Source organism: Eptesicus fuscus, chromosome 12 (genome assembly GCF_027574615.1).
Source record: "Eptesicus fuscus isolate TK198812 chromosome 12, DD_ASM_mEF_20220401, whole genome shotgun sequence".
NCBI classification, from domain to species: domain Eukaryota; kingdom Metazoa; phylum Chordata; class Mammalia; order Chiroptera; family Vespertilionidae; genus Eptesicus; species Eptesicus fuscus.
In genome coordinates, this window is record NC_072484.1 from 3,424,519 (window position 1) to 3,435,362 (window position 10,844).

Genomic DNA, 10,844 nt, shown 5'->3' on the forward strand with positions numbered 1-10,844 from the left:
ACCACGGAGGCAGTCCTCCCCTCCATCCCTGCGTCCTGCTGAGCAGTCGCTCTGTGAGCCCCTGTTCCGCGGTCTCCCGGCTGTTCACCCTTGGCCAGGAATGGCTGTTGGCTCGAATTCTGCTTTCCCGCACAGCCCGGAGGCCCGCAGCTACCGTCCTAACTCAGAAGCCGCTGAACAAAGCAAAGTGGATGGGAGGTGGAGGTGGCTGTCCACACCTGCGCTGTGGGTCCAGAAGGGCAGGCGTTAAGGCTACTTCTTTGTCTGAAATGGACACACAGCCTGACAAAGTGAAAATTCCTGTGACCACTGACTCCGTGAACCCATTTGTCCAATCATCACAGACATGGGCCACAGCTATGGGCCAGGAGCTCGTCCAAGCATCTCATAAGCATATCATTGAATTCTCAGAATGACCCGTGTGATCAAGGTGAATGACCACATGGACCCTCCACATGATGTGATGAGAAGGGCAAAACCTCCCCCAAACCCAACCCCAGCCTGATCCTGAGGAAGACATCGGACAAATCCAATTGGAGGGACATGCGCACAACACCTGACCAGTCCTCCTCCAAACCTGCAAGGTCATCAGAGCCAAGAGAAGTCTGAGGAACTGCCACTGCCCCCAGGAGCCCGAGGGACAGGACGGCCCAGTGCGAGGTGGTGTCAGGATGGGTCTGGGACCTGAAAAGAGACATGGGGTGAGAACTAGGGAATCTGAATAAACTGTGCAGCTCAGTTACTAGGAGGGCACCAGTGCTGGTGCTGTGCGAGAGAGTGGTGACCAACGTGGCACAGAAAAGAAAGATGCTGCCCGGCCGGCATGGCTCCGTGGTTGAGCATCAACCTGTGAACCAGGAAGAAAAGGAAGATGTGTAAAAGGTTCATAGCAACTTTCTGTCTATCTTTGCAACTTCTCTGTACATCTAAAATTACTTTAAAATAAAAATGTACTTACATTTAAAAACTTGCTAAAAATGTAACCCTCTAGGTAAGCACTATTAATTGCCCCAATTTGATGGGTGAGGAGAGTTAAAAATCATGGTCTCCAAACCTCATTGTCATTCTAGCAACTTCTCGGACCCTGCTCTATGGCTGCTATTGACTCCGCAGAAACCCTCTCAGGGCTCCAGAGAGTTAGAGCCTGAGAGATCGCAAAGGGGTAATTTCTCTGCTTTGGAAGCTCAACTGGGGAGAGACAACAGGGAGTGAGTCTACGGTCATTTTGAGGATTCCATGAGGGTGCGGGGAGCTCGCTCAGTAATTTAATTGCCTGAGCCCTCCCAGGGGAAGACATCGCAGGATTGATTGAGATGGATGCCTGGAGACCCCCTCATACCCCTGGAAGTCTTGGATGTCTGAGGAGGTTGAAAAATGGTTCCAATTCGGTGGGGCCTGGGTGGCAGGAAACCATCCGGAGTAACCTCTCACACCAGCAACACACCAGACTCCCCCTCTCTAGGAGTCAAAGGCCACAGCTGCTTCCAATCAGGGGAGCAACCTTTCCGCTCCCAGCATCCCAGCGCGGAGCACCGAGCACTGCGCTCTCGCACACCCACCCATCGCTGGCTCTTCCAGCACAGCTCCCTCCCTCTGGTGCAAGGAACAAAGCACAGGCCTGGCAACATGCAGGACTTACGTTCCCTTTTTCCTCTCCACACCAACCTGCTGCTTTTCTGGGTCCTCGGCCACCCCAGCATCACCCACAGGGCTTTCTCCCACTGGACCCTTCCTCCCTGTACTTAGAGCTGCCCCCTCACGTCCCCCGTGGCCTTCAGGGTCATAAACCTCCAGGGCCGCACAAATGCGCAGTGCAGCCTGTGGCTCTGCTCCCTCCCTCCCATGCAGGTGGGCAATGCTGCGCCCCACGAGGCAGCTCTGGTCCCCGGGTCCCTCCTGCCTTGTCCAGGCCTGGCTGAGTCCCAGTCCCATGAATATTGGGCTCTGGGGAAGGGACTAAGAACCAAGAGGGTTTGACTGGAATTCTGTCACCAGCCAAGGAGAGTCCCAAGTCCTCTTGGTCAAAGAGGAAAGCCCCCTGGGATGTGCCCGGAGGCTCGAGTGGCTTCAGATCAGTACCTGCTGGGCAGGTCTGGCTCTGCCTCTTTTACTCTCAAAGGGGCCCCTTGTTGGCCAGTTAATTATGTGACCACATTACTTATGACACCACCTTCCCATGAGGAAGTCACCATCAACTCTTCACACACATTCTTCTTACTGTTTTCCTAGGCTCGACTCCCACACATTATTCTTCTTGCTTATTTTTACAAAAAAAAAAGGCGCCCTACACGCATTGTCACACACTTTCTTTTAGGACGAGGCCTCCCTTCCTATCCACGTGTCCATCCGCTCGTTCCTTTGGATGCTGCAGGAACCCATGAGGGCACTGCGGTTCATCTCCCATTGCCTGCTGACGGGTATGTAGGTTGCTCCCCTATGTCACGGGGCTGCGTCGCAAAGGGTGCTCATCCATGGAAAATGTCAGCTGCCCGTGGGAAAATGTGTCCTTGTAGAATGAATGTCTAGAGGAGGACACGTGACTGGAAAGAAAAAATGAGCCCTGACCACACGTGGATAGACCTCAGGGGCTCACGACAGCTGCCTTTGACCAAGGCTCCCCGCGGCCACCATCCCGAGGGGACCTTGTGGCTGGAACACTGAGACGAGCTCACACTGAGAGCACCTCCAGCTGTTGCTCTCAGACAGGCCTCTCCGCCTTTCGAACTCCAAGGGCATGGAGTCCTGGGACTCAGGAACCGTTACTACCCATCTTACAGACGAGAAAACTGAGTCTAAGAAAAGGAAGGGGTTTGCCCCAAATCATCCTATATAATAAAAGCCTAATATGCTAAGTATCCAATTGTTCGACCCATCAGCCAGTTACTATGATGCACACTGACCACCAGGGAGTAGACGCGCTGACCAGTAGGTTAGCTTGCTGCTGGGGTCCGGCCGATCGGACTGGACAAGATGGGCTGGACACACCCTGGAGCCCTCCCACGGTCCCTCTCCAGCCTCAATCGTGCACCAGTGGGGTCCCTTGGTCTGGCCTGTGCCCTCTCACAATCCAGAATCCCTCAGGGGATGTCGGAGAGCCGGTTTCAGCCTGATCCCCGAAGGCCAGGCTGAGGAACCCCACCTGTGCATGAATCCATGCACTGGGCCTCTAGTATACTCTTAGAGACAAAAACACATATGCATTTGGCTGCGGTCCTGCCTGACCCTGGGGGTGCCCATCCCCATCTCTCACTCTCAGTGGCTGCGTGCTTGGAGCTGGATGCATGTCACTGCCCACCTGCCTCCTGGATTCTGTGAATGCCCTTTCCATAACAATCGATTAGAAATCAGAGCAATTAGTGGGGGCTTGGACTTGAAGTCCTCTTCATCTGGTTTGAATTATTACGAAGTCGGGATTATGCTGGTATTTTTCATGCTACAGCCCAGAGGACAGTGATTATTTTTCTTTATTCGTTTATTTTCTTGTTCTGTCCGCTCCGGCTACTAAATCCCCCTGTATAACTTCCCAGATCGCCCTGAAATTGCACAGGATGAGGGGCTTTACTGCGGCCTGCGCCAGTCAGCTCTGCCGGGCGGGTCTGGCGGCCTCACAGGCAGAAGGGCACTTACAAGGTCTTTGCCTTTTGGGCTGTTCTGTCCATAAACTTTTGCCTTCTGCAGGGGAAAAATGCGTTTCTTCCACACCTCCCTCCACAAACCTCCATGAACAACTTCACAAACAGAAGTTGTGAGTCCAAATAGAAGAGTGTGTCTTCCAGGGCAGTGGCCGCCATGCTCCCGGCGCTCACAGGCAGTGAGAGGCTTCATGGACCAACATATACTGCTCTCTCACTGGTGCTTCCCTCCCTGGAGCTCCCGCAAAAGACTTGTCTTGGAATTTCTGGGCTGCTGAGTGGCAGACACTGTTATGAGCCTCACAGGAGTGATGGTGTGAGCTCACCACAATCACAGTGTCATCCGAGCATAGTCCAGAGGCAGGAGGTGGCAGGCTCGTGAGAGGGGTGAGAAGAGGAGGGTTCCGCACCCAGAAAGGATGCCCACAGCCTCCAACAAATCCTTGTCAAGAGGGAGGCGCTAACAAATTTAGCAAAAGCATCAAGGACATAACATATATAAGAGGTTCACTTGGTAAGCCTCCACCCCCAACCCAGGGTTAAAACTTGACTTTATCACGTGTTAGCAACCTGAGAAATGCAGCAGATTTCCCATGTGCAGACCCTGGAGACAGTCCCAGCTACATCACAGTGCTGAGCACCCTGGAGAGGGCAGGTGTAAGCAGCCAGGGCCAGCACATGAAGTGTTGTATGTGAGTTAGCAGTGATAGGTGCAAGGAACACCTAACAACACAAATGGATCTTAACAACACAGGACTTCATGACAACATTGAGAAACAGGACAAGATCCATGAGGCCATTTATGTAAGTTGAAAATGCATGCCCCAAATGTATCTATGGTGAGAGAAGTCAAGAGAGTGGTTACCTTGGGGGTAGAAGGTGCAATAATTGACTGAGAAGGGCTTGAGAGAGTCTGCTGGGCCCCAAAGGTCTTCTGTATCCTGATCTGGGTGGTGGCTATGAGTATAGACATACGTGAGGTCCATTGAGCAATACACTTAAAATTTGTATGTAAATGTGTACATGGATATAATGCAACAAAACATATTTCTCAAAAATACAAACAAAATGATTAATGCATTAGTATAGGGCTGGGAGAGAGGGAGTGGATGGAGTAGGCTGACTGGCTGGCTGGCTGGCTGGCTGGATGGATGATGGATGGATGAATAGAAAGATCAAGGAATAATTGGTTGGATGGATGGATAAATTGAGAAATAAAGCTAGTTGGTGGGGAGGATAATGTGACAATTCTTGACCCACCATAGTAGAGACCGTCTACTATTATGTTGCAGGCATCAGAAGCTGACTCTGGCTAGCTTAAGCATTGAAGGAATTAATCAGAAGGGATTTTGGTTATCTCACAGAACTTACAACAATGTTGGGGAATTTGGCTCAGAAAGTAGGCCAGTCCTGAGGGAGCTGGGAAGGTCTTGCTTCAGGAATCATGATCTGGATTCTATAGCTGGCCCTGCTCTCAGAACACAGAACTCCACTGCCAGGTCCAGAGTGGGCGCTAGTGGTCCCAAAGTCTCCACGTGTCTCCCTGGAGATTCAGAGCCCGAGGTGAGAGCATTCGGTTGGCCAAGGGCTTGAGCTGAGTCCCAGGGGCGAGGAGAAGGAACCGGCACCTGCACAGCCGGTTGGCTCCTGCAGTGACAAAGGATCACACCAAGGGGGTTTCCCCCAAGGAGAATGGGAGTTCTGATGCCGGCCCCCACTCCTGCCTCACTGATCCGACAGACAGAGGTGGGGTGTGGGGTTCGGGCTGCGAGGCCAGCCCTTGCCAGCAGCCCAAATGCATTTTGGAAACATGAAGCTCCAGGCCAGCAGCAGCCAGGAGGAAAACTTCAGATGATGAAAAGAGCGGTGGTGGGTTCAGAGTGTGTGACATAATCAGGGATTGTCAACTGTAGGGTGACCAACCTTTCCTGTTTCCCAGGACTGAGCGGGATCCTGGACACTGGGCTCCCAGTGCTGACCCTGGGGAAGTCCCAGGTGAAGAGGGACAAGTTGGTCACCTGGCAAATGGCTCCATCCAGTTAAGGATGGGAGACCCCACCCAGGCTCAGGCTGGACCACTCCCCAAAGCCAAGCCTGTACCTCTTGATTCTCAAAGGCAAGTTCTGTAAAAGTTTGAGTTTGGAAATGCAATAAAAAATGTTAAATATTGATGACTTTTTCCCCAGCCAACTCTGACTGAAACTAGAGTGTTTATCCATGCCCTGGGCATGGTGGTACTAGGGTCAAGTCCCTGGGCCAGGCACTGGTCCCAGCCAGGGCCGAAACGCCATTGCATGCACCTCTGAGTCCAGACCCCGGAGCGTATGGGAAGGCCTTGTAAATTATAAGGCATTATGCAAATGTAAGTAAGATATCATTATCATCCTGATTTGTGACGGTCTCTGTTGGTATAGATGATTTCTTATATGACAGAGATCTATGCTTTTTCTGTGCTGAACTAATAATTTAGTTGTGCTCATAAAACAACAAAATTCAGTTGCCAGTGTCTCAAAAACAATCTCATTTCATCACACAAATTCTTTTTTTTTTTTAAATTTTCCCTTGTTTATTGAATTTATTGGGCTGACACTGGTTAACAAAATCATACAGGTTTCAGGCACACCATTCCACATCTTCCCATGAATTAGAATGTGTCTGTTTTTTGTTTTTTTTCTCTCTCTTCTTTTTTTCTTTTAATTGGCAAATGGGAAGAGTTGAGTTGTAAAGTTGGTGGAGAATTTTAGGCCAAAAAAGAGTAAATTATCCATGAGTTAAAAGATATAAATACATATATATTCATCTGCTCTTGGAAGAACTCAGGCTGTTCCCTCAGCTGCAGGTCATTTGAATCAAGGACCCACCTTTTTGGTGAAAGTGTGAGACACCCCAGCTGGTGTGATTCTTTTCTCCCTGCCCCTCACTTCCTATTTCCTTCTTCTGCATAAATGTGCAAAGCCAGCCCTGGGGGCTGAGAGCTTCTCTGATGGCCAGGGAATGTCCGTAGCTTCCCAGCATCAGACAGACAGACAGACTCTTGGAGAGCATCTTCTAATCCCTGGAGATGTTCCAGAATGATTTGGGTGATTATAATGTTCAGATTCTTAGTGACTATTTCCCAAATGCTCAAATTTCAATCCCATTGGGTGGGAGAGAGGATGTCCTGGCCCTTCGTGTTGTCCCAGCTGGTCACGTCCCCCATGAGCGTCCTTTGGCAGGCGCAGCTCAGCTTTCTCCCAGGACAGGTTGTAGTGGGGAGAACACAGCCCTGGGGCAGACCGCTGGGTTGCAATGCCCGGTCTGCTGCTCTTCTTTGTGTGGCCTCGGGCAAGATCCTTCACCTTTCTGTGCCTCACTCCCCTGACCTGTAAAATAGGAATGAAAACAGTACCTGCCCTGAGGGTTATAGTGAAGATTGAATGACTTACCCTGGTGGTGCTGAGATGGGGCTGGCACTGTCCCTCAGCTCCTTTCAGGTGTTGACACCGTTTTCCCAATGACGCAAAGATGCCGCTGGCCCTTCACAACACCCAGCTTCTCTTCGGAGCACGCCCAGTGGCGTTTCCAAAGGCTACACGGAGGGGATGTAGCAACAAACCTTAAAGAGACGCCAACGGAAAACAAGCCCTTCTTCTCACTGAATTCTTGGTCTGGAAAATATTGCTGTTTTTTGTAAAAAATATATGCAATGGGTTTATTATTGCTATTTTTAAATGAATTACTAAGTATCATGAAGTGTTTTCAGTGTTACTTTCTATCACGGTAAGTATTGATCACTATTTTGCACTAGGGACTCAGTAACAAGAGCTCTCTATTATTTTTTAAAGGTAACAAGGAGTCCTAAGACCAGAGCTGCTGACCAATAGATGTGCGGCATCGCGGAATGCAGTAAACCTGAGAGGTGGCTCTTCCTAGCCCCATTGCACAGAAGGGGAAACTGAGGCATAGAGCAACCTCAAAGCCAGACAGCCCTTCAGAGCAGAGGCAGACACAAGCCGAGGTGTGTCTGGTTCCAAAGCCTGTTTGCTTAGCCAGACATTGAACTTCCTCTCACTCGATCCTTCATTCCGCTTACACAGGATCCCTTACACAACTGATTTGGAGCCTGGGCTAAAGTATGCTTCCCCAGAACGGGACCAAGCCTGTCTTGACCTCTGAGTCCGGTGCCCTGAGCAGACCGGGTTCATATTAGCTACTCAATAGGCAAATCAGCAAGCCCAGGTGAGTGTGTGTGTGTGGGGGTGGGGGGGGACTTATGTAGCTCAGATATGTAGCTCAAAGGACTTTCTCAATAAAGGAGACCATTGTCTCTTCTTATAAATCAACCTCTTCACAAAATCGTAGTCTTTCATTTAGGAAAACTCTGGAAGGCTGACAGACTCTTCCAAACTTGGATGCTAAAGCAGTCATATTAATTCAGAAAAGCTTTCCTGGGGGGCCCCTCATCTCACCTCCAGGTTGAGTGAGCTCCTGAAATCCGAGGCAGCACATGGCTGACCACACCCAGAGGCCGTTCCTATTTGATCGGATCTAAAGCCTCTCCAGGCCGGGCTGTGCGGGCTGTGCCTCCCGGCTGTCAAGGTGGTTGCCTTATGCTAGGGTTTTACCCTCCCCCGTTGCGTCCCCAATACTCTCTAGCTGCATTGTTTGGTGGGGTGACGTGCCTCCACACAAATGCGTCCACACAGGGGTGACAGTGCCCCATCACACCAATTCCCTCTGGTAACCAGGTGGTCATTGGAAATTCCTCAGATGCAACTGCAAGTTCCATTTCCTCCAGCCCTGATGTGGTGATGGAGGGTCTAGCCTCCCCACCCCCAGCTCCCAGGTTCAGGGGAGAAGTCAATTAGGTTTCCACCTTCACGTTCCCTGCTGCTCCAACGCGGAGTATTTTACTCAATCTGTCAGTCACTTCCAACAGTCTGCTTATACAATCCAAGTACAGTCTGTGGGTTTGTCCCTCCATCCGCCCTCCCTCAGGCTCTTTCTCCCCCAGATGAAATAGTGATGAAATGTGCACAATGAGGTTCTGATCCTTTGTTGGAGGTCATCCTTGCATGTTCCCATGTCCACGGCTTTCTCCTGGGAAAGGACTGCTACCTCCCCAGCTCTCTGTTCATGTTGGTGGCCGACGTGTCCCACAGGAGAGGACCAAGCTTGACTCTCGTGGCCGTTTGTGAAAATTGAGCCGTCACAGCTCAGCGAGTGGGCAATTATTTCTAATCTCCCTCCTTCCCCCACCACTGGGAAGCATTGAGCTCTGGATCAACTGCACAGGACAAAGCGGGTACCAGGACAGCTGGGACAACAAGCCATCTTCATCATCAGGGGCTTCATGCCACCCACCTGTAAGCACCACCATTTAAGATGTTAAATGTCCTCACTCTCAACCTCGGCCTTAATTGGAGGCCAACACGCATCTTCTGGTCCCAGGCTCCCAGCCCACATGTGTTATCTCCTGACGTTTGAAGCCAGCACATGATGAAGTGTTTTTTCTGATGCGGTCCTCGTCACGTGTGGGCCATTTTTACAAATACCAAATAAAGTCTACCCGTTTGCGCGGACCGGAGTTGGTTTTTTAATTGGATGATCTCTGTGGAGGAGAGCTCAGCTACCAACGGAAAAGGTTAAGCTTCTCAAAAATCTGAGCTACATAAGGGCTGAGATTTCAGAAGGAAGGAAAGCGCAGGGTTGGGGAGGTGTTCCGAGCGAATCCTGAGTGGGACCACAAATGGTCGGGGCCTCCCGCCAAAAATCGGCTTAATTTTCCAATGCTTCTCCACCATTCTCTTTGAATGAAGAGAGAATGAAGGAGGGAGGGAAAGAGAGAGTCCGAGTCTGAATCTAACCTTCTGGAATTTTCTCAGATCCCAATTCATCTCAACTTTGTTCTTACATAAGTCAGAAGAGAAACTTCTTATTCCCTGAGTCCCACGAGACACAACACTGACATCAGGCATCTGGAATCTTCTGGGTGTTACAGTGACTTTTTTCTTTCATCTTTTCTTCCAGATGAAAGGCTATTCGAGCTGTCTCCTCCTTCATCAGAGGGTTTATGGACTGCACTTCTCCAAGCTTGTGGCTGACTGCCCCTTTAAGTATTGCATGGTATCGCTTCAATTATCCCATATGGATGAGCACCTGTGAAAACAACGGTTACATTACTTGCGATGCTGAGACAAGACACTGCTCATGTCTGTATGGAATTTTTAGTAGCTCTGAATGGTTCCCCCTTGAGACACATTGACCAAAGCTATTTTAATCTTAGGCACTGCCCATTCTCCAGAACAGTACAAACCTTGCAGTCAGGAGTATGCATTTAAATTTTAAGCCAGTCCAGCTGGTGTGGCTCAGAGGTTGAGCATCGACCTATGAATCAGGAGATCACAGTTTGATTCCCAGTCAGGGCACATGCCCAGGTTGTGGGCTCGATCCCCAGTGTAGGGCATGCAGGAGGCAGCCAATTAATGATTCTCTCTCATCATTGATGTTTCTTATCTCTCTCCCTGTCCCTTCCTGTCTGAAATCAATAAATATAAAAAATAATAAAAATGTTTTTAAGCCAGTTTCCAGTTTTCCGGGCCCAGGAGAACCTTCTTCCTGGATCTCCAAGCATGGTGGGGATTTCTTGGTCACGGTGTTTAGGGTAAAAGCGTACTCCTTAACTCTGCCCACAAATCCTCCAGATCCGGCCACTGCCCGCTGCAAACACAGCCCACACCTGGGGCCGCACCATAGTCCTTTCCTTTCCTCCAATCCAAGCTCCCTGCACTGGGAATCCCTCTTTCTCTCTGATCCTAATTCACCCTTTGGAGTTCAGACTAAAGATTCCCTGATTCTATTGGTTCCCCCAATTATATTCTTTTTTTCTACCTCGTATGGTCCCTTTTCACCATTTATCAATTTGTAAGTAGATAATGTATAATAGGTGGCAGATGGCAGATGCTCAATAAATATTGGTTGGATGGAGGAAGGAGAAAAGAGGGAGGGAGGATGGATGTGCCCAGAGCAGAGCCTTGTTGAGTGGATTCTGTGACGTGCTTCCCAGCTCCCCCTAGTAAAGGGTTGTGCCCCAGTTGTTGGGAGTGCTGTTGGCAGGCAGGCTGTAACCATTGGTCTCTTCAGAAAGTGCCTCAGCTGCTGAGCTGCCGCCTGCAAGGTCAACCCCTACTCCAGTGTATCACCTGGGTTGGCCAAGGCTATCATTGTCCGTAT